We start from the raw sequence: 23,842 nt of genomic DNA on the forward strand, positions 1-23,842 counted from the left end.
TCATTCAAGGACGAGCTTGCAGGCGACCCGGGAACTAAGAGGAGAGCAAGCGCGAGGGGACCCCGGGCGAGGCTGGGATGGGATTCAAGGGAGGCCCTTGCACTCCCTTGAAGATGAGCCGCTAACAGAACACAGGGTTCGCTGCTGACTGCCTGCTCCCTGTGTGGGGGCCGGTGTCTGTATTCTCGGAGCTCCTGGAAGGAACCACCCGCCTTCTAACCCGGGTCAGCTGCCCTTCCTGAGCTGTCAGCTGGGCCCTCTGCCCAGAGGGAGTCCGCACGAGTCTGTTGAATCAGATCTGACTCTCGCTCCTTCCTATTTCCGTTACTCGGCTCCCCGGGGTAGCACTGCCAGGTCATTTGGTCAAGTGTTTCTTTCTCTTACGCTCCCCCCACCCCACTCTGGCTGCTCTGCTTAAACATTTCCCTCATTCAAACCCTAAAAGGAAGAGAAATCCCTCCCGTCTACTGCACAGGGCGCGACTGTGCCTGCTGTCGCTAGGGCCACGCGTGAAGAGGAATCCCCGATCTGGAATTCCAGGAGGGGATGTGTCTCTGGAGACCGGCATGAGTCAGAGAAGGGGCGGAGAGACACTGGAGAAAGGACAGGAAAGAGCAGGGGACAGACGTCCACAGGCGCTCTTGGACGGCCTGACGCTGGCAGGATTCTCTTCAATGCCGTACCCGAGATTCTTGCTTTCCCTAAGAGGACCTGCATGTACCGGGGGTGCTTGGGGGGGTCCGTACAGGGCCAGGGATCGACCTCAGGGCCTTGCACGTTCCCGAGAATGCACGCTGCCCGCTGTGTTCTCTTGCTGGGCCCCCTTGCTCTTTTCTTTGTAATCCTTAGTACTTTTAAAATTTAGAATCTAGCCCTGCTAGCTACTTGTTATCAGAACGAAGACAGTTCTGTTCGGAGCTAGTGGGGCCGGGGGATGTATGCCGTGTTGGGATTGAACTCAGGGTCTCACGCGGCTGAGCATGAGCTCCTGGACCACGGGTGCATTTTATTTTATTGGCTTTTTGGGTCACACCTGGTAATGCACTGGGGTTATTCCTGGCTCTCCACTCAGTAATTACTCCTCGTGGTGCTCAGCGGAACCATATGGGATGCTGGGAATCGAACCCAGGTCGGCCGCGTGCAAGGCAAATGCCCTCCCCGCTGTGCTATGGCTCCAGCCCCGTGAATGCATTTTAGAGGGGACTAACCGCCCCCGGGAGGGAGGGCAGGTTTGGGTTCTGGAGGGTGGGCAAGACTGAGTGGAACATATTATTCTCCAATATGGAGGAGGCTGGGTGCCCAGAGGGCATGCTCTTCCGTGCCAACTCTCATTCATTCTTGGCACCGTTTGGTCCCTGAGCATCACCAGGTGTAGAGTAAACTCAGTTTTACCCATCACCTGGTGGGTAAAACTCAGCCCTCCGGGCCTGAGCAGCACCACATCTTACATTCAACTGCTCAACCTGATTGGAGGGAGCTGGAGTGATAGCACAGCGGGTAGGGCGTTTGCCTTGCATGTGGCCGACCCCGGGTTCAATTCCCAGCATCCCATATGGTCCCTCGAGCACGGCCAGGGGTGATTCCTGAGTGCAGAGCCAGGAGTGACCCCTGAGCATCACTGGGTGTGACCCAAAAAGCAAAAAAAAAAAAAAACCAACAAACAATCAACCTGATTGGACCAGTACCACCTGGACACACACACACACACACACACACACACACACACACACACCAGGTCTTGAGAATGTTACTCAGTCATCGAGCACTTGCTTTGTGAGTGTGAGGCCTTGGCTTCGATCCCAACGGTCACCCCACCTGCCCGGTGCTCTCCTGGTGGTACTGCCACTTAGAGACCCACACCGAATGTTTGATGGCCTGTGCACAGCACCCAGGCATGCGAACCCCAACAACCACAGCAGAGGGAAGGGAGATGGGGAGTAAAGGTAAGAACAGGGCTGGGGATGTAGTCTGAGGTACAAAACAGGTTTCATTGGCATGAGGCTCTGGGGTTCTAGGACCAGGATTCACACCAACCAATCAGGGCTGGGTAAAGGGTTCGAAGGCTGGAACATAAACTTTGCATGCAGAAGGCCCAGTTCGATCCCTGAGCATGGCCAGGAATGACCCTGGACACTGTAAGGACTGTAAGGAGCGGACCCTGAGCGACAAAACCACCTGTAAATTGTGGTAAGAGGAATCTGTCGGGCTAGAGCAATAGTACAGCCGGGAGGGCATTTGCCTTGCACACGGCCAACACGGCCAGGGTTCGATCCGCGGTATCCCATAGGGTCCCCCAAGCACCGCCAGGAGTAATTCCTGAGTGCAGAGCCAGGATGAACCCCTGAGCATTGCTGAGTGTGACCCACAAAGAGAAAAATAAAAAGAAAAGAAGAAGAAGAAGAATCTGTCACTGGCCTCCAAAGCAATGGGAAATTTTTAGAAAAGGGAGAAAGCCAGACTAAAAGGACAGGAGCATGGTGAGGCCAGGAGGGCCACCCAGGGCCGGTCCGTGCACCCAGAGTCACAAGACACTGCTAAAGACTCCTTATGTCCAGAAAGCTCCCAACTCTCACCTGGAAATTTCCAACCTATTGGCCACAGTTCTCCCGTTTCCTTAGAAAGCCCATGACAGCCGCTCCTCCTCTGAACAAGGTTTAGCAAATGCTGCCTTGGAGAAAACGCCTCCCGGCCATGCGAGATCATCTTACTGGACAACGAGAGTCGAGGTGGCCAGTTGCATCCGTTCAGCCCAGAGGTCAGTGGCTAGTTCTCTCTTTCAGTCCCGCCTTGGTTGCGGTGGCCAAACTTCACACAGAGTGGCTGGAAATAAACACACACCCAGGGCTTGGCCTTACTCGCCAACCTCCAGCTGCCCTGCTTTTAATTCTAGACAATGCCAGTGGCAGCTGGGTAAATACCGTAGTCTGGGTACCTGATTCCAACCCCCAGAGGCCCACGGAATATCTCTTTCAAGGGCATTTCCAGAAGCTCATGTGGTCACTTGTCTCTTCCCCCCTGGAAAAGTTCCCTCTTGGGTTGCCTAGGAATCAATGGCCTGGCTGCAATGCAGCCCCTGGGGAGTCAGTCTCTCTCCTTTCAAAGGAAGATCTGTTCACTCGTGGGATTGGTAGCAATCGGACGAAACGGGATAGACCCTGAGCTTAAAGAATCTCCAGCTGTTGGGGGTTGGAGCGATAGCATAGCGGGTAGGGCGTTTGCCTTGCACGCAGCCGACCCAGGTTCGATTCCCAGCATCCCATATGGTCCCCTGAGCACCGCCAGGAGTGATTCCTGAGTGCAGAGCCAAGAGTGACACCTGTGCATCTCCGGGTGTGACCCAAAAAGCAAAAAAAAAAAGAATCTCCAGCTGTCTCTCTATCCATCCATCGCCCCATTTATTCATTCATTCATCCATACATACACCCAAAATACACCCATTTTCCCATCCACCTATATATTCATCCATATGTTCATCATCCATCCACCTTCCATCCATTCACCCATCTATCCATCATCCATCTATCCACTGATCCATGATCTATTTATTCATCATTCATCATTGATCCATCCATCATTTGTCTATCCATCATCCATTCATTTATCCATCATCCACCAACCCATCTATCCATGATCCATCCATCCACCCACCCATCCATCCATCCATCCATCCATCCATCCATCCCTCCCTCTCTAACCCTCAGTTCTCATCGGTGTGTCTATAACAGTGGGTAGCTTCTGTTAGTAAGAGCAGCTCTGTGGGTTTAAAGCAGGCCTGAGGCTTAACCCACTCTCAGTTTAATCAAGCTGAATATTTGGATGCCGCTTTAAAAAGTCCATAAAATACCCAACATTTGGAAACAGATAAACATCTAGATGGCTAATGGAGGAATTTCCAGTCGTTTGTGAGTGCCCCGCTGGATGCCCATGTTTCCAAGACCGCATTTCACGAGACCAGGTTTCATTTCAAGTAATTTTCTGCTCTCAGAGATTTTTTTTTTTTTTTTTTTAGCTGTAACTCTGGAAAACAAGCTTTCCCTGTACTGCAAAATGGATTCATTCAGAACCTGGATTCTCATGGCTTCCTTTCGAAGAGAACATGCAGCTAGCGTGGAGATGAGGAAAACGAGATCATCTCCCCGGGTACTCTGAAGTGAAGCTAGGCTTTCACCGTCTGCTCTGTTTTCTCAACCTTCTATATATAAGGGGCTGGAGCGATGGCACAGCGGGTAGGGCATTTGCCTTGCACGCGGCCGACCCGGATTCGATTCCTCCGCCCCTTTGGAAAGCCCGGCAAGCTACCGAGAGTATTCTGCCTGCACAGCAGAGCCTGGCAAGCTCCCCGTGGCGTATTTGATATGCCAAACACAGTCACAAGTCTCACAATGGAGACGTTCCTGGTGCCCGCTCGAGCAAATCGATGATAACGGGATGACAGTGACAGTGACTGACAGTGACTATATTAAAGGTTGTAAAAAGTCAGGGCAGAGAGTCTCTTGCCCACACGCCTGACTGTCTTCCCCGGGGCCCCTCGGAGGGGATGGGCTCCAGCTTCCCTCCCCACCCTGAGCAGACCTCCCGGCGGCCGAAGACCACCGGAACCTGGCTACAGCCATGCTCGAGGCCCCTCTCCACATGCTCAGACAGGCCTCATGCATGAAGGTACCAGCAGAGGAACCCAGGTGTGTAATTCTATCAACAGCCAACATCCAGAGACTTAAAAGCAAGCTCCCAAAAGCGCTCGGCCGCACGATATCTTGTAGCCTACTTCTCCCTCTGGGAGAAACTGGCAAGCTTCTGCGAGTTTCCTGCCCACATGGGACAGCCTTGCAAGCTTCCCATGGTGTATTCATATGCTAAATTCAGTAACAAGCTGGATCCCCTTCCCCTGACCCTGAAAGAGCCTCCAGAGCGACATCATTGGGAGTCGAGAGAGACTTCTAAGATCTCAGGGAAAGGACGAATGGAGAGGTTACCGAGCCCGCTTGAGAAATCGATGATTAACGGGGATTTTGTGATTCATTCGTGGGAAAGTCAGTAAGTTATAGCAACAAAAATAGTTCTTATCCACACACACACAAAATAAATAATCCTTGGTCTCCTTCCTGGACCCCGCTGATGTCCCCCTCCTTTCTGCACCACCCAGTATGGTTTTTGGGTCACCCCCGGCGATGCACAGGGGTTACTCCTGGCTCTGCACTCAAGAATTATCCCTGGCGGTGCTCAGAGGACCATATGGGATGCTGGGATTAGAACCCGGGTCGGCCGCGTGCAAGGCAAACGCCCTCCCCGCTGTGCTATCGCTCCAGCCCCAGTATTATTTTTTCTTTGGGTGGGGGTTGAGCACCCCTGATGGGACGGAGGGTTTGCTCCTGGCTCTGTTCTCAGGGATCCTTCCTGGTGTTGGGGTGCTGGGGATCAACCCAGGTCAGCTGCATCGTCGCAAACACCCTATCCGCTGTACTATCTCTCTTACCCCCAAGACACACTCATTTTCCTATCTTGGCGAGAGGCGTCACTTGACTGCTTTCCCTTATCTTTCCACGGCAGCTGAGGAGGACGCATTCATTCTCTCTGCATGTCTCTGTCTCTTGGCCCTTTCGAGCCAGGGGTGAATTCCTCCCTCCACGGACAGCCTGTCACAGAGGAGCGGGCCGTTTCCCGTGGAAGCCTGTTAGCTTAGTGGATAATTACCTTTTCTCGTGAACAGTTGATTGTATCTCCTTTCTTCAGAAAAGGAGCCGAATAAAGAGGGCAGGCTGGTCCGCCAGAAACGGGGTCTGCCTCTTTTCACCCATCGCAAACTGTCATCATGGGTTCAGAGGAGGGGAGCAAGAGTGTCTTTGGCGCTCAGCTGTGGGGGCCAGATGGAGGGCGACGGGACACAGCGCCTGACTTGCTTTCCCAAGAACAACAGCAGAGCCATTATTTCGGATCTGAGTGATTTGATTCCTGACGGGTCTCGGGGGGTTTGTCATTCTGGCAGAGCAAATCCCCTCTGAGGAGGGAACTGTCTGCCGGGCACGCACGGCCAGCGCCTCTCCCCTGTACTCTCTCTCATCATAGAATCATGTAATCAATTGTCACAGGTCCCGCCTTCCCAAATCCCCTATCGACTTAGAATGATAAGAGAGATGGGGCCGGAGTGATAGTACAGTGGTTTGTACTACAGTTGATGGTGCAGTGCGGCGTTTGCCTTGCATGCGGCCGACCTGGATTCAGTACCCGGCATCCCATAGGTCCCCCGAGCACCGACAGGAGCAATTCCTGAGTGCAGAGCCAGGAGTAAACCCCCGAGCATCACTGGGTGTGACCCCAAAAAGAAAAAGAGAGAGAGACAGAGAAGAGAGAGAGAGAGAGAGAGAGAGAGAGAGAGAGAGAGAGAGAGAGAGAGAGAGAGAGAGAGAGAGAGAGAGAGAGAGAGAACCGAAAAGTGATTTAAGGGCTTCTACAATGCAGGTGAAAGTTTCAGGTTCCATCTCTGCCACTGCCTGTATTCCCAGATCACCAGATCCAAGAATTGAATCTTTCTTTTATTTATTTATTTTTTGGCTTTTTTGGGGGGTGTCACACCTGGCGGTGCTCAGGGATAACTCCTGGTTCTGTGCTCAGGAATTACTCCTATGGGATTATATCTATGGGATGCCGGGGATCCGAACCGATTCCGCCACGGGCAAGGCAAGTGCCTCCCCTGCTGGACTATCGCTCCAGCCCCAAAGCACGGAATCTTCAGCCCTGCACAGTCCAGCAGTATATCAGCAGGAGAGATTCCTGGGTTCCCTGAGCATCGCTTTGGAGCCGCCGGAAATATACATAAACTTCAAAGGAAGTCAGGACAAAGCCAACGGTAGGATGGACTGCCGGAGAAAATGGAAGCCAACAGCCTATATCTTCCTTGGAATTCTCCCCGGGGTCCAGCACGTCCACACCTGGCCCTTGACCCCAAAGGCGTGACAAACGAGTCCTCGGGCAACGTCTGTTCTCCTGCTCACAGCAGCGTGGCTCAGAGCTGGCTGTCGGCGGGAGTAGCCTTCCCTGCAGTGCTTCCTGTTCCTCTCAGTTAGAGAGGGTGGGTTCTGATGGCTCCACCCCCGGCCTGCACATGACCCCCCGAGCACTGTCAGAGGTCACACCTGAGCACCACTAGGTGTGCCCCCCCTCAACAAACCAAAGAAGATAGACTTCGGGGCTGCGGAGGGAGCACAGGCATGGAGGTGCTTGCCTCGTCTTGCAGCTGACTCACTCCAGCTCCATCCCCAACACCACCGGCCCTGAGCAAAACCGGGTGCAGTCCTGGTGACCCCCAGCGCTACTGGCCTGCTTCCCGCCCCCCCCCCCCCGCCCCGCCGCCCAGAAATCCCTGGCACCACATCTGAGGGATCTGGGAAGGGCCCCCAGCCCCCTTCAGCACCGCTTAGGGAGCACCTCCAAAAGGTTAAAAGAAAATGAGGCAGATTTCCAGGGGTGCACTGGGTGGTTTGTCCTTTTTCTGAAAAGGGGGCGGTAGTCCGAGTGGGTCTGGGGGCCTCTAAGGTAGCAGCTAGAACACTGAGCATGCGCAAAGCGTCTCTGAGCCGCTATCAGACGATTCAGACGCATCATTCACGGTGTGTGAATTTTACTGTCATAAACACACACACACACACACACACACACACACACACACACACACACACACACACACTCCTTGATCTCAGCAAAGACAGAGCGAGAAAGCTGACCCACGCTGGCCCCGGGGCAGCGTTTGAGAAGCAGCAAGGCCTGGCCCCAAGGTCAGTCGAATCCCCAGAAAGGTGAACCTTGGAGCGCCTGGAAGCCAGCCCGACCAGCGGCCGCTGGGGCCCTGCTGGGTTAAAGCACCAGCCCGGACTCCGGACTCCGGGGATGGCTGTGTCTGAGCAGGATGAAGATGGATGCAGAGGCCGGGGCAGGTGGCGGGACTCACAGCACTGACAGGCCGCAAAGGCCACTCTGGGAAGGCTCCCCTGGGAACGGCAGGGGAAGAAGCAAATGGGCCCTGGGGGTGGGGGGAGGTGTGGGGAGATGTCTGGGATGTTCAAGTCCCACCCAGCGCCCCTTTAAAAGGCCACCTGGGGGGCTGGAGAAATAGCACAGCAGGTAGGGCGTTTGCCTTGCACGCAGCTGACCCGGGTTCGATTCCCAGCATCCCATAGGGTCCCCTGAGCACTGGCAGGAGTAATTCCTGATTGCAGAGTCAGGAAGAACCCCTGTGCATCGCCAGGTGTGACCCAAAAAGAAAAAAAAAAAAAAAGGCCACCTGGGGCGGGGAGGGGTGGAGCCATAGCACAGTGGGTAGGGCAATTGCCTTGCCCACTGACTGACGGCCGACCAGGGTTCGATTCCCAGCATCCTATAATAGGGTTCCCCCCCCCCCCCCCCGAGCACCGCCAGGAGTCATTCCTGAGTGCAGAGCCAGGAGTCACCCCTGTGCATCGCTGGGTGTGACCCAAAAAGGAAAATTAATTAATTAATTAATTAATAAAAGGCCACCTGCTCTTTCATCCTTGAGAAAGTCCCCTGTCCAAGTCTCTCCGTTCTTTGCTGTCTGCAGAAGGCGCTGCAGGCTGAATGTCCTCCAGACTCCTACCCTCCCAGTCATCTATGGAAATGGCACCTGGGGACCTCGGAGGACGCGGCCCGCTGAGTGCACGCAAAGCACGCTTGGCGCGTGGGCACCCCGAGTTCAATGCCCTTCTCTGCTTGGTTCCCAGCATAACCGGAAGCCACTCCTGACTCCCCCAGCACAGAGCCAGGAGCGACTCCCCTCACCCCAACACCACAAAGATCTAGAAATAAATGTAACTAAAAGAATAATTAAATAGAGCCAGAGAGAGTACAGCGGGCAAAGCAAGCAGCCGACCCCAGTTCATCGCCTGTACCCCATGGGGTCCCCTGAGCTACCCCCAGGAGTGATCCCTGAGTACAGAGGCCGACATAAGTCCTAAGCACAGCCAGGTGTGCCCCCCAAAAAATATATAAAATAAAACTAAAATGGGGTGGAGATAGATAAAGAGCTCGAGGGGGAGATTTGAACTTTTTCATCAGGTCATGCTAGATTCAAATTCTCCTCTTCATTAATTATCAAGAGGCCAAAAAGTCAACTTTCTGCTCCGGGATAAAAATACCTAGAGATCAATCTTCTCTGGCTGGGTTGTGTGAAGATTAAGTCAGACGGAACTCGGGAACCGGAGCGTGTCCACGCACGGGTTCTCCCGGACCCGTTTCTCTCGCTGCCTCTTCGTCCGCGCGCTCTTGCGAGCTCCTGTCCTCTCTGAACACGCGTTCCTCTCTCTCTCTCCCTTCAGGTCCCTCTAAGCGAATTTTGTTCAATAGAAAATTTCTTGTGGGATATTTAAAAAAAAGAAACCACATAATATGAGACTCACACTCAAGGACAGTAGATTGGAGGATTGGGGCAGGAGGATTGGGGCACGGTTGGAAGCCTGTCTCCAGGCTGGGGACAGAGAAGGGGCCAGGAGGGCAAGGATGATTGGAGATGATCACTCTGGCAAGAACTGTGTGATGAAAACAGGTAAAGGGACAGACATGATAACCTCTGAGCACCTGTATTGCAAATCATAATGCCCCAAATGAGAGAGCGAGAGCGAGAGCGAGAGAGAGAAAGAGAGAGAGAGAGAGAGAGAGAGAGAGAGAGAGAGAGAGAGAGTAAAGGTGTCTCTGCCATAGAGACAGGGTGGCAGGAAGGAAACTGGGGACATTGGTGGGAGGAAATGTGCACCTGAGGAGGACGGATGTTGGAACACTGACTGAAATCCAACCATGAACAGCTTTGTAACTCTCAGCTTTGTATCCCATGGTGGTTCAATTAAATATATATATATATATATATATATATATATATATATATATATCTAGCTTCACATACATAAAAGAGTAAAAGAACATAAGGATCACATGCACTTACTACAGGGGTTAGGACACACTCACCACGTGACTTTCTGAGCAAATCAGGTGCAGCCTGGAGCCCCCAACCACTGCCGGGTATGACCCTGGGGGCCCAAGTACTGCAGGGGTGGCCCTGGTGGTGCCTGACACTGCAGGGGCCGGAGCAGTGCCGCATCTCTGCCCTAGCCCTGGGCACAGCCTCTGCCGAAGGATCACTGGGTGTGACCCCGTAGGCCCCCCAAAACAAATAATCAGTCCAATGAAACTACATCTCCCCCATTCTAGGACCTACTTTTTTTTTTTTTCTTTTTGGGCCACACCTGGCAATGCACAGGAGTTACTCCTGGCTCTGCTCTCAGGAATTACTCCTGGTGGTGCTCAGGGGAGCATATGGGATGCTGGGAATCAAACCCGGGTCGACCGCGTGCAAGGCAAACGCCCTCCCCGCTGTGCTATCGCTCCAGCCCCTCTAGGGCCTACATTTTAACATGTCTGAGGCTACTCTGTCCCCGTACCCCACAAATAGATAATGTAGCACAGATGTATAAGTGTGATATTATTATCCAGCTTGTTTTCTGTGGTGCTTTTTCTCCCCATAAGATATTAAAATAATTTTTTTTTTTGCATCTGGTGACGGAGCTCCATGGTGGATTGTATACCTGGCATATACGAGAACTTGATTTCAATTCTTGACTCACACTCCCCAAATAAATAAAATGTTGCTGGACCCATTGCTCCTTCTTCTCTCTGCCCCAGGTGACCCATAACAATTTGTTGTACATTCCTTCCACTTTTTTTCTCCATACTTACAAAATCAGCCACACACAGATACGAAGTTACTGCAGGTGGATTGAAAATAAAACCGGGACAGAGAGTGAACCATACAGAGTTGCTTTACAAATGTCAGATGCTATCACCAACATTTTTCTTTTTTTTTTTTCACACTTAGTAATACAACTATGATTGCTTGAATTTGCTCCCTTTTAATGACCTCAGAACATTTCACGGGGTGAGGGTGGAGGCTGAACAATCCTTGACTCAACATTCTTCTCCCCAGGGGCTTTTCACTTTGTCTCCATTGTTTGGAGAAGGATCTGATTGGTGGGATTGTTTCTCTGTGTTTGTACACTGGGGTTTTTATGTCTATTGGCTGAGTCCCAAGAGTGGAGAGAGCTTATGAGTACTTCTAATTCTAATAGCTCTCTCCTATCCGGCTGCTTTCCCCAGAAGACCAGAACATTCACCGGTCCCACCAGTGAGTTCTGGGATGAGTCTGTTCTCCACATGGAATTAAAAGGCCTTAAAAGGGCCAACGCACTTACTGGGCTGTTTGTTCCAGGAATCTGTGCTTGGTGTGCCCCCTCTAGAACATATGGAAGACCTCTAGGAAAGGGGGAGGGAGCCAGAGCAATAAGGACAGCAGGTAGGGCGTTTGCCCTGCATGAGGCCAACCCAGGTTCAATCCCCGGCATCCCATAGGGTCCCCTGAGCACCGCCAGGAGTCATTCCTGAGTGCAGAGCCAGGAGTAACCCCTGAGCATAGTTGGGTGTGACCCAAAAAGCAAATAAAAAAAAAAGAGGGTTCATCTGCCAGGCACCCAAACTGGAATTCTTATGAATAGCATCACCCGACCGATGCCATTTGTGATGACACGGACAGACCTTGAGGGTAAGGCTGCTCAGTGGAGTGGCCCTTGCGCTGGGCGCTTTGGGTCTGACCTGGCCACCTTGCCTTTTCCCCTTGAGGCAGGAAGGCTAACCTCAGCACCGAGGAGGGAACCCTAAGACCCAGGAGAAGGACAGGAGAGTCCAGCCAAGAGTTCAGTCGGAGCCCCAGGATTTTCAAGGTTTACAAACCACGATGAGATCCTTTGCACCTCCAGCCTGCTCCGAAACTATGGACCGGAAGAGGAGCTTCCAGGGTTCCGGGCACCCTGGCAGACATTGGGCATTCAGATCGAGCCCTGGGTGGGAGGTTCTGAGAGTCCCGGAACTTGCAGAGGAAAGAATCAAACCGCTCTGTTCAGTTGCTCCCTCCGACTTGGCTGGACCCTAGTAAGACTCATCTTCTGGAGGGTCTGCAAAAGCATGCCTGTAATGAAAGGATGGGAGGGGTCTGTTGGCGACGTTTAGCAAAGAGGGAAGATTGGGGCCAGAGCGATAGCACAGCGGGTAGGGCGTTTGCCTTGCACTCGTCCGACCCAGGTTCGATCCCCGGCATCCCATATGGTCCCCCAAGCACTGCCAGGAGTAATTCCTGAGGGCAAAGCCAGGAGTAACCCCTGAGCATCTCTGGGTGTGACCCAAAAAGCAAAAGCAAAAAAAAAAGCAAAGAGGGAAGACAGCAATCAAATAATCAAATCTGTATTTTGTTTCTGAGGGACCGTGAGGTAGGGGTGGTCAGGGGGGCCATGCAGGGATAGCCTCATCTCTGGGTTTTTTTTTTTTGGCTTTGCAGCCTTGAAAATAGAGACTGACTCTCCCCCCTCCCTTTACCCCAGCTCAATTGGAGGGGTGGGGGGTGGGGAGAATGGACAAATATAAAATTGTAAGAGAATGAAAGCTCATGTCCTGGAGATCTGCCACAGTGCGGAAGGGATCCCACCATCTAGTTAATTAGCACATCCATCACCTCACACGTTCCTCTTTGTTCCTGCTCAGAGGTGAGAACATCTGAGCTCTACTTTCTTGGCAAATTTCAATTACGTAACACGAAGATTAGCAACTGGAGTGTCACAGGAGCAACCCTGACCTCACTCACCTTCTAGCTGAAAGGGCTGTGTGTTTACACCCACCTTCCCCCCAAGCCCCCCCCCCATCCCAGGCCCTGCTAGCCACTCTTTTACTCTGTATTTCTAGGAGGTTTGGGGGTTAAATTTCTGCAATAAGCTGGAGAGAGGGTGCGGCAGGTAAGGCTTGCAGGCAGTCAACCCAGGTTTTACCCTTGGCACCCCATATGGTCCCCTGGGTCCTTGCTGAGTGGGACCCGCAGAAACCAAATAGGGAAAAAATTGTACATGTAGCAGGAATCCCAGGATCTGTCTGACTCTCTGACACCACGGAGCAACCTTGCACCCAAATGTTGTCACAAATGGCAGATTTCCTTCCTTCTCAGGCTGGCTAACAGTCATATGTAAGATTGTGCTACTCATAAGCATGTAGCTAGCCCTGGGCCCGGCCTTCTTCACGCATCTGCCTTTGATGGACAGTGACGTGGCCTTTCTATTTCCACTCTTGGGAATAACGTGCAGCCGTGGTCACAGCAGGGCGGGGATCGCTTCCAGGTCCTGTTCTCACTGGGGAGCCGGCCAGATCATACACCGGTTCTATTTTTACTGGTAGGCTGGAAGTCACCAGAAGTCAGGGACTGTGTAGTCAAATGCTCCCAATCTCTCAAGAACTTAGCACGGGGGCCAGAGAGGTAGTGCTGGGGTGAAGGCGTTTGTCCTTGCATGCAGCCAACACTGGCTCAGTCCCTGGCACCATCCATGATCCCCAAGGACTGCCAGGAGGGACCCCTAAGCACAGAGTCAGGAGTAAGCCCTGAGCCAGAGTTGGCCCCAAATGCTAATTAAATAATAATCATCACTGTATCACTGTAGCACTGTCTTCCCATTGCTCATCGATTTGCTCGAGCAAGCACCAGTAACATCTCCATTGTGAGACTTGTTACTGTTTTTGGCATATTGAATACGCCATGGGGAGCTTGCCAGGCTCTGCCGTGCGGGTGGGATACTCTTGGTAGCTTGCTGGGCTCTCCAAGAGGGGCGGAGGAATCGAACCCAGGTTGCCAACTGCCCTACCCGCTGCCGCTGTGCTATCGCTAATAATAATAATAAAAATAATAATGACACAGCACAATACCTGGCATCTAAGAGGTCCTTCACGGATGTGTATTGAATGGTGTAGGGATGAGAAGATGAGTGAATGGCTTGTCTGTCTGGGAATCTGACATAAACAGAGTAATCCGTGCAATTCATTGTCATCATTTTCTAATTCGAGTTCCAGGATACCAGGACACACTCGCCATCATACTGTACCGAGGCTGTTGCTCGTGTGTTGCTCCTATTATTATACTCCCCTACAGCCTGGGGTAGGACATGTAGCCAGAACTCTGTGTGGCCCCATCCCCACCGACTCCATCCTTTTCTGGGGGTCGAGGGGTGAGTCCTTAACCTCGGTTTCCCCACTTACAAAGGGGCATGGTGACTCCTGCCCTTGGCCCTTTCTTTCTTTTTTAATTTAAATTTTAAGAGAGCACTGTGATTTTTTTTTAATACTGTAGGAGTGCTGCTATTTGTTCAGCCATTGATTAAGCTGGTTGAATTGGGCATGAAATCCAGATTAGTTTTTTTTTTTAATTGCATCACCGTGAGATAGAGTTACAATGCTTTTATGGTTGAGATTCAGTCATACAATGATGGAACACCCGTCCCTCCACCAGGGCACACTCCCCACCACCCACACCCCAGTCCTCACCCTGCCTCTGTGGCAGACAACTTCCGAGAGCACTGTGATTTACCAAGTCATCCATGGCCGGGTTTTAGACCATGTTCCAGCACGATCCCATCACCAATGTCCCCAGGTCCCCTCTCCACCCGCCCCCCACGCCCAGTCTGTCACCTTTACAGGCACCTCTTCATGTTTGGTTGTTAGAGTTGGTCTCGTGATTTCAGAGTGGCTGGCTCTGTGGTTTGGACATCAGCTCTATCGTTCCTTAGTGCCACCCAGACATCTGAATACCCTGCCCCCTGCCCCCTGTGGCTCCTTTACTCCTCTCTCCCCCATCTCTGCCCCCACACTCAATTTCTTTCCTTCTCTCTCTACTCTGGGGTGTCCTTTCTCATAAAGAGTAAAGTAGAAAGCACAGGGAAGATAGGAATCAGAAAGGATTGGCAATGTAAGGGATCACCGGCTCCCTATACCCCTTAAAACCTTATTGAGGCCCGGAGGGATAGATAGCACAGCAGTAGGGTGCTTGCCTTGCATGTGGCCAACCCAGGTTCGATTCCCAGCATCCCATAGGGTCCCCCAGCACCCCCAGGGGTAATTCCTGAGTGCAGAGCCAGGAGTAAACCCTGGGCATCGCTGGGTGTGACCCAAAAAGCAAAAAAGAAAGAAAGAAAGAAAGAAAGAAAGAAAGAAAGAAAGAAAGAAAGAAAGAAAGAAAGAAAGAAAGAAAGAAAGAAAGAAAGGAAGAAAGAAAGAAAGACCAAAACCACACACACACACACACACACACACACACATACACACACACACACACACACACACACACACACACACCCTTATTGAAGGGGCTGGAGCAATAGCACAGTGTGTAGGGCGTTTGCCTTGCACTCGGCTGACATGGGTTCAATTCCCAGCATCCCATAAGGTCCCCCAGTACTGCCAGGAGTAATTCCTGAGTGCATGAGCCAGGATTAACCCTTGTGCATCGCCGGGTGTGACCCAAAAAGGAAAAAAAAAACCTTCCTGAAAGCAAGAGTGGACAGAATCAATGCGATGCCGAGGACTTGAAGTTCCTGAAACTGTATCACCAGCGTGAGTTTCCTCTGCTCCCTTTGTCTGCACCGGGCAGAGACACTTTCCCTCTGACCTGCACTCAGCCGCTCACCTTGGCTCCCTCCCATAAGCCCTTTCCTCCCAGTCCTCAGGTTCCCGCCCCTCGAAACCCAGACTCAGACGGTTCCCAAACATCTGCTCTCCTGAACTTAGGGTCCCGGTCCTCCCACCTGCCCCTCTGCACGTAAATCCCCACAAATGCTTCCTTTGAAGAGGTGCATGGAAGTGACACCAGGACAGTGGATCCTGGGCACTTGTCAAGGTTAAGCCACTTTGTTGTTGTTGTTTTGTTTTTGTTTTCGTGGGTTTTTCTTTTTTTTTGTTTTTTTGTGGTTTTTTGGTTTTTTTTTTTTTTTGCTTTTTTGGGTCACACCTGGCATGCACAGGGGTTACTCCTGGCTCTGCACTCAGGAATTACCCCTGGTGGAGCTCAGGGGACCATATGGGATGCTGGGAATCAAACCCAGGTGGGCTGCGTGTAAGGCAAACGCCCTACCCGCTGTGCTACCGCTCCAGCCCCGAGGTTAAGCCACTTTGTATTTTAAGCCACTTTGTACTTCAAAACCCTAACTAACTAATAACACTATTCTTCGGGGAAGCCTGACACACATTCCCATTTTTCAGATGAGAAAGTGGAGGTTTGGAAAGTTAGAGAACTTGTGCCAGGAAAGAAAAGCAAGAGGTTGGAGTCGCAGCCGGCCAGCCAGCCCCCCTCTGAGGTACTGGGGTCTGGGACTCCTTCACCTCTGGACACATAAGTCCCGCACACCGGAGGGGCTCACATCTGCAGATGAAGGACAGAGTAAGCAGATTGTCCTGTACACATTTGGGGGGTGTTAATGAATGGGGTTCCCCAGGGCTGCTCTTCAACCAACCCGTCCGTGCTAACATCCAACCTCCAAGCGGGGGGGTCTCACGGGCAATCCAGTCCCATGCAGAAACAGAACCCGACCCCATGAGAGGAACAGAAAAGCAGGTCGGGTGAGAGCCCCCGCCCAGTTCTTTAGGATCTCCTCCTTCCTGCCGGAGCTGGCTGCTCTCCACTTCTTCTCCCCCTTCAAAGCGCCGTGTAGGGGCTGGAGCAATAGCACAGCGGGGAGGGCGTTTGCCTTGAACTCAGCCAAGCCGGGTTCGATTCCCAGCATCCCATGTGGTCCCCTGAGCACCACCAGTAGTTCCTGAGTACAGATCCAGGAATAACCCTTGTGCATCGCCGATGTGACCCAAAAAGCAAAATAAATAAATAAATAGATAGATAGATAAATAAATAAATAAATAGATAAATAAAAGCTCAGTGTCACCTGTACATCCTGGCCCAGCTGCCCCAAGGAAAGTCCATCCTGGTGCAATCCCTATCGTCCCCCGCCTTTAGCCTTTGTCTCTTCCTGCTGGTATTTTTTATATCTGTCCTCCCTTCGCCCCCCAAATCTGTAAGCATGGAAGGAGGATGGACTGTGGGGCCAGCGAGATAGCGGAGTGGGCTGGAGCACAGGATTCGAGTGGAGTCGGCTCAATCCCCAGCATTGCGTGGTCTCCCAGCTCCACCAGGAGTGGCCCCTGAGCACAGATCCCGGAGTAACCCCTGAGCACTGCCAGGTGTGACCCTAAAGAACAACAACAACTAAAAGAGTGGGGGCCGTGTCCTCTTTCCCCTCGATCGTCTGAAGGTCGGGCATCAAGGACACTGGCATTTAAAATCAGACAAGGTGTAACTCCAGCTCTGGCTCTGCTACTCCCCAAATTTGGGAACGTCGGCAAGGCTCTGAACCTTCCTGAACCTTGGATTTTCCCCTCTATAAAAGGAGAAGTATTGGGCCAGAGATATAATACAGTGGGCAGGGCGCTTGCATGCAGCCAAACCTCACATGCGGCCAAACTGGTTCGATCTCTGGCATCACCTATAGTCCCCTGAGCCCGCTAGGAGTGATCCCTGAGCTCAGGGCCAGGCGTAAGTTCTGAGTACCACTGGGAGTGGTCCAAAAAACAGCAAACAGAAAAAAAAAAAAAGAAAGAAAAAGAAGTATTGTGCTGACCACATAGGGTGGTCTGCATGTGAATATTTAACCATCGAGCTCTGAGCTAAAACTCATTAACCACTATTATTATTAATAAATGTTTAATAATTCATCCCAGCCCAAGAAGAGGGACGGCTGACATTTCCTTCGATGAGGACACGAAGAAATGTTTGCAGGAAAGGAAACTTGGAGCTCGGAACCAGCAGAGAGGAGCGGAGTTGGACCACAAGCGTTCGAACCACATGCCAAGAATCTACCAGCTTCAGCCTCGCTGCCCTCCTGTGCGCAGAGAGCCAGCAGGGGGCTACACTCTGTACTGCCCAGCCTGGACTCTGGTCATCATCGACATCATCACAATCCCCGAGGCCCTGGGCTTGCTCTCAGAAACCAGGCCCCCAAAGGTCAGAGCGATAGTACAGTGGGGAGGATGTTTGCCTTGCATGAGCCAAGTTCGATCCCCTGCATCGTATATGGTACCCTGGACACCACCGGGAGTAATTCCTGAGTGCCGAGCCAGGAGTAACTCCTGAGCATTGCCGGGTGTGACCCAAAAAGCCAAAAAAAGAAGAAGAAGAGAAAAGAAATCAGCCCCTGCTGCTTTCCTCCTAGTCACACACTCAGGGAATCTGCGACTATTTACCCAAACTGGGATTGTTCAGGCCAGAACCAAGAATTCCAGAGAAGGATGATTCATCGAACATCATGCCTCTCTAAGCCTCCATCTTCCGCTCACAAACCCAACCCGGTTCGTGGAAGTCTCTCGCTCCCTGCTCTTTATTGCCAATCCCATAGTGGAATAAACTCTGGAATCAGAGGCTGGAGAGAGAGGAAAGGGGTTAAGGCACTTGCCTTGATGCAGTGAATCCAATCTGAGCCCCGGCACTGCCTAGGGAGCCTCTCTAGCCCCGTCTGTCCTTAGAAGCCAATCCTACACACCTGTCTGGTGAGGGCCAGGGAGACAGCTCAGTGGGCGGGAGTGTGTGGTCTGCAAGCCATCCGGCCCTGCCAGGAGTGGTCCCTGAGCACTGAGCTGGGATCAGCTCCCGAGCACAGAGAAAAGCAAAAGCAAAAACAACCAAAAACCCCATTTATCCAGTGAATGACCAGGGTGGGGAAGTAAATTATGGCTCACGGTCCTTTTTCACTTTTATTTTTATTTTTTTAAATTTATTTTTATTTTTATTTATTTATTTATTTTTGCCTTTTGGGTCACACCTGGCAATGCACAGAGGTCACTCCTGGCTCTGCACTCAGGAATCACCCCTGGCGGTGCTCAGGGGACCCTATGGGATGCTGGGAACTGAACCCGGGTCGGCCGCATGCAAGGCAAACGCCCTACCCGCTGTGCTATCACTCCAGCCCCCCTTTTTTTTTTATTTTTAGTGACGCAAGATAGTTTTTTATTAAATAAAGAGAGATATGTGTTCAAGGGAAAACACAGGCTTAAAATAACAAGCCCATTTTTGCTTTTTATTTTTATATTTAAGGTAAATTTGAATTTTTAATAATACTTCTTGGGGCTGGAGCAATAGCACATCAGGTAGGGCATTTGCCTTGCACGCAGCCGACCCAGGTTCGATTCCCAGCATCCCATATGGTCCCTTGAGCACTGCCAGGGGTAATTCCTGAGTGCAGAGCCAGGAGTAGCCCCTGTGCATCGCCGGGTGTGACCCAAAAAGAAAAAAAAAATTTAAAAATGATACTTCTTTAGGAATAGTAATAAATAAGCTACTTCTTTTTGTTGTTGTTTTATTATTTGTTTTGTTTTGTTGGGGGGCCACATGTTGGGGGGCCACACCCAGAAGTGCTCAGGGATTACTTTAGCTCTGTGTGCTTATTTTTTTGTTTTGTTCTTTGGGGGGCCACACCCAGAAGGGCTCAGGGCTTACCTTATTATTCCTGGCGGGACTCGGGGGGCCTTATGTGGTGTCAGGAATCAAATCAGAGTCACTGTGTGCAAAGCAAGTGTCTTACCCATTGTGTTCTCATTCCAGACCCCAAAACATCCTCTGAAAAAGAGAGGTGGGGGAGGCTCCAGAGTGAAATACAATAATCTTCACACACTTTTCCCTAAGGAAATTTTTGGGATCATTTTTAGTGGATTATTTATAACAAGCAATACAAAATAAATTATTTAGGTCCTGCTTTGGGGGCAGGGGTTGGGGTGGAAACATTCAAAATATGGTAGTGGGTAGGTGTAATGGTGGTGGAATTGGAGTTGGAATATTAAATGTAACAAATTATTGTGAACAGCTTTATAAAAATAAAATTTTAAAAGAGAAGGAGGAGGGGGGAGGGAGGGGAAGGGAGGGGGGAGGGAGGGAGAAGAGAAAGAGAGAAAGAAAGAAAGAAAGAAAGAAAGAAAGAAAGAAAGAAAGAAAGAAAGAAAGAAAGAAAGAAAGAAAGAAAGAAAGAAAGAGAGAGAGAGAGAGAGAGAGAAAGAAAGAAAGAAAGAAAGAAAGAAAGAAAGAAAGAAAGAAAGAAAGAAAGAAAGAAAGAAAGAAAGAAAGAAAGAAAGAAAGAAGGAAAGAAAGAAGGAAAGAAAGAAAGAAGGAAAGAAAAAGATCGGAAAGAAGGAAGGAAAAAAGGAAGGTAGAAAAGAAGGAAGGGAAGAAAATTAAAAGTGGAATCACGTAACTAGCATATTGAACCCAAAGGATGAAGTAATGCAAAGCCTTTCCCTAGAAGGTATGAGATCATTGCCAGCAACTCCTATCATTCCAGCCTCCACACTATTTATTACCAGGGACCCTGGCCAGTTTCGTGATCTGCTCACTAGTCAGCACACGCCCTTGGACTTCTAAATAACAGCACCCCTCCTGGGTTTAGAGAAAGGTTACTGTTCAAGCGGTTCACCTCTCCAGTCGCCTGCTCCGTGGCTATTGCTCCTTCTCTGCTTTTGCCAATGTTGTTGATTCTCCTGGCATTTCCTGCCCTCTCCCCACTCTCCTTGTCCCTGTCTAAAATCTTGGTCTTTTCAGGCACACTCAAATCAATGAAGAAATGGCCCCAAGAACCAACTGTGCATTTCAAAAAGCCACCTCATCTTTGTGTCTCCCTCCGTCAATCACGATGGGCTGAAGACAAGGTTTATATATATATATATATATATATATATATATATATATATATAACACCACACTGAAATGTCACTACATAATTTCCACCCAAGCCAGAAAAAATCAAGGACCCCATCCCCCCACAGAAAAACAAAACAAACAAACAAACAAGCAAACACAAAAAAGAAACCCAAACCTCAGTACCAGTGGGAAAATGTCTCCCAAGAAGATGGACAGGATTGCTTAACGTTGTTTGTTTGTTTGTTTGTTTGTTTTGGGGTGGTCACACCCGGCAATGCAGAGGGGTTACCCCTGACTCATGCACTCAGGAGTTGCTCCTGGCTGTGCTTGGGAGACCATGTGGGATGCTGGGAATCGAACCCAGTTCGACTGGGAGCAAGGCAAACACCCTCCCTGCTGTGCTATAGCTCCAGCCCCAAGGATTGCCTAACGTTTTTCCGGATGGAGGATATAGCGGTTTCGCAGGGTTCTTCAAAAGCCATTGTCTAGACATCCCCGGAGCCGGCCAGCCGTCGCTATGTGATATTGTCTGGAAGTCACGAAGAAATCGAACACAGTGAGAAAGCTGAGAGGGCAGCTAAGATCAAACACTTCTGGGTGCTTGTGTCCTGCTGCCCGGTGTCCTGCAGTGACGCGTGCCCGGCTCGGTGCCCTGCGCAGATTCCATTTCATCCCACCAACAGCTGGACGTGGTGGTGAGGGGGGATGGCTTCCAGTTTACAGAAGAGGCAACACTCACGCAGATGCCAACGGGACGAAGGATTTGAGCAGGTTCGGGACCCATTTTACCTGATTCAGAGTCTCCCCTGCGCCGCGACTTCACTGTCCGTATGTTGCATCCTGAAGTCAGAGCTGGGTGCTAGGAGCTCAGCTCAAAGACTGGGGCGCAGGCGCTGCCCCTGGGAGTCCCTGGTCCTCAGCACCACCTAGTCCCTTGAACACCAGTGGTGGTGCCACCTCAAAACAAAACTAAATAAAATAAAAACCAGAGTTAAAATTAAAGATGGGGGGCTGGAGCGATAGCACAGAGGGTAGGGCGTTTGCCTTGCACGCGGCCAACCCGGGTTCGAATCCCAGCATCCCATATGGTCCCCTGAGCACGGCCAGGGGTAATTCCTGAGTGCAGAGCCAGGAGTAACCCCTGTGCATCGCCAGGTGTGACCCAAAAGAGCAAAAAAAAAATTAAAGATGGCTGTTATCCCACCATAAGTGAAACTGACTAATTCTGCTCCCCCCCTTTTAAATTCAAGATAAAACACAAAATATTTCAACATGTGCAGAAGTTAAACAGAGCTTCTTTTCTATGGGTTTCTCTGTCTCTGTCTCTGTCTCTGTCTCTGTCTCTCTCTCTCTGCCAGCTTTTCACACATTCCAGCCCTGGCTTGGTACAGAATCAAAAGCACTAATCTGCACATTTCATTCATAAATAAATGGAAGCCCCAGATGGTACAGAAGGGATCCGCAAGTCCCCTGGGAGACAAGAAGCACTCTCTCTCCCCCCCCCCCGCCACAAAAAGCTGCTCTAATAATTTTTTTAAAAGTGACAGGCTCCATTAAAAGGCAAGAGAGAAAAACTGACTCAAAGGTTAATTCAAGATTTTAAAGTGGTGCTTGAAGAAGACTCTGAGTTTAAAGAGTTAGGAAGAAAAAGAAAAAAAATAAAAGGAGGCGGGATTTGAGGGTGGTACCCATGAAAGAAGACCAGAAACTGTGCTTTGGGTTTTACATTTGAATTGGAAGAGTCAGAACCTTGATGGCTTGGCACCCCGGCGCAGGAGAAGGCCTGTCTGCCACCTCCAACTCTTGGAAGGACAAACATTTCAAGAGCTAAAAATATATATATATATATGATACATATATATACACACATATGTATGTATGTGTATAGCAAATATAAATTAAAAACAAACGCACACACATACACTCATATGTATGTGTATGCGTTTGTTTTTAATTTGCTATACGTTGATCCATAAAAATAAAATTAAAGAATAAACAGACAAGGACCAGAAAGATGACTCAAAGGGCAAGAACACGGGTTCTGCATGAAGGAGGCCTGGGTTTGAATTCTAGCATATATGTGTTGTGTATGTGTGTGTGTGTGTGTGTGTGTGTGTGTATAAAAAGAGAGAGAGACTGCTCGCCATATTTTTTTCCTGCCTGTTCCAATTTTACTTTTCTGATAAAATGGCTCTGAGGGTTTCTAGGGAACGACCCGACTTTGCCATTTTCGTGCAGGATTCTGGTTTGTGTAATTCCTTGCGAAGGATAAAGCCGGGTCTGTCTCGCGTTCATCAAATGAGAGAAGCAGCTAGGGATGTGGACCACTTACCTTACGCTCTGCAAACACTGTTTCGTGGAATACCCACCACTCAAGCCCGGGGTAGGCGCTATTATTATCACCATTTCCGAAAACAGGGATGGAGGAAGGCTTAGAAAGGAGCTAAAGCAAGGCAGCCAGAGCAGGGCCAGGATTCACACCGGCTCTGCATGGCCCCGACATTCACTCAAGCTCACTGAGTGAGCTCCAGCCACCAGCATAGATTTGGAACGCTTCCCCACCAACGTGGAAGCAATTAACCTTGTTGGTAAAAGCAGACAGGGGCTCTGGGGGTTGGGGGGGGTGTCTAAGAGATTTGGGTTCAGTTTGGGTTCTGCTCCTCTCTGACACCTCACCTCCTCAGCTAAGTGAGACTACTGGCGTCGGAGCTGGTTCTGGGAGTCCAGTGAGATGATGCGTTTCAAGTTCTTAGCACAGAACCTGGTAGAACCAGACCAGGCAGCCATTGTGGGTCTGATTTTGGGCTTGTAGAAAGCCCACTCCTCACCCCTGGCACAAGTACCCAAGTACAAAAGACTTGGAAAGGGCTGCCTTGGGAAGCAGGACGCAGATTTTAAAGGGAGGTGGGGTGGGCGGTGGGAGGTGGGCAGAGAAAAGAAAAGAGAGGGGGCTGGAGGAGCGCTTAAGGATTTCAGGTGAAGAACTTAGACAGCGTCTGAGATTTCGACTCGAACCCCCGGGAACACAGCGGAACCTCGGAATTGGCCGTGACGGGTTTCTCCACGAAAGCGCACGCAGACACATCCCCGCGACAGGGAACAAGCACGCCCACGGGGCTGGATGGGGGGCGAGGGTGGGTGGCGGGGTGCCCAGATCCCCCGCGGGAAGAAGCTGGGGGTCCTTGGGAAGGACACAGAGCCTCTCCCAGTCGGATTGGAGGCGCCGCGCTGGGGTGGGCGCACCAAGGGCGGGGACCC

The 23,842-nt window shown here is 50.8% G+C and overlaps 1 protein-coding gene across 1 annotated transcript in view; it reads right to left on the bottom strand.

Annotated features, from left to right (window-relative positions):
* Window positions 1–23,842, bottom strand: part of BMERB1 (bMERB domain containing 1) — an 81,836-nt gene that overhangs the window by 56,857 nt on the left and 1,137 nt on the right. The window lies entirely within an intron of this gene.

This window comes from Sorex araneus, chromosome 4, assembly GCF_027595985.1.
Source record: "Sorex araneus isolate mSorAra2 chromosome 4, mSorAra2.pri, whole genome shotgun sequence".
Taxonomy (NCBI): domain Eukaryota; kingdom Metazoa; phylum Chordata; class Mammalia; order Eulipotyphla; family Soricidae; genus Sorex; species Sorex araneus.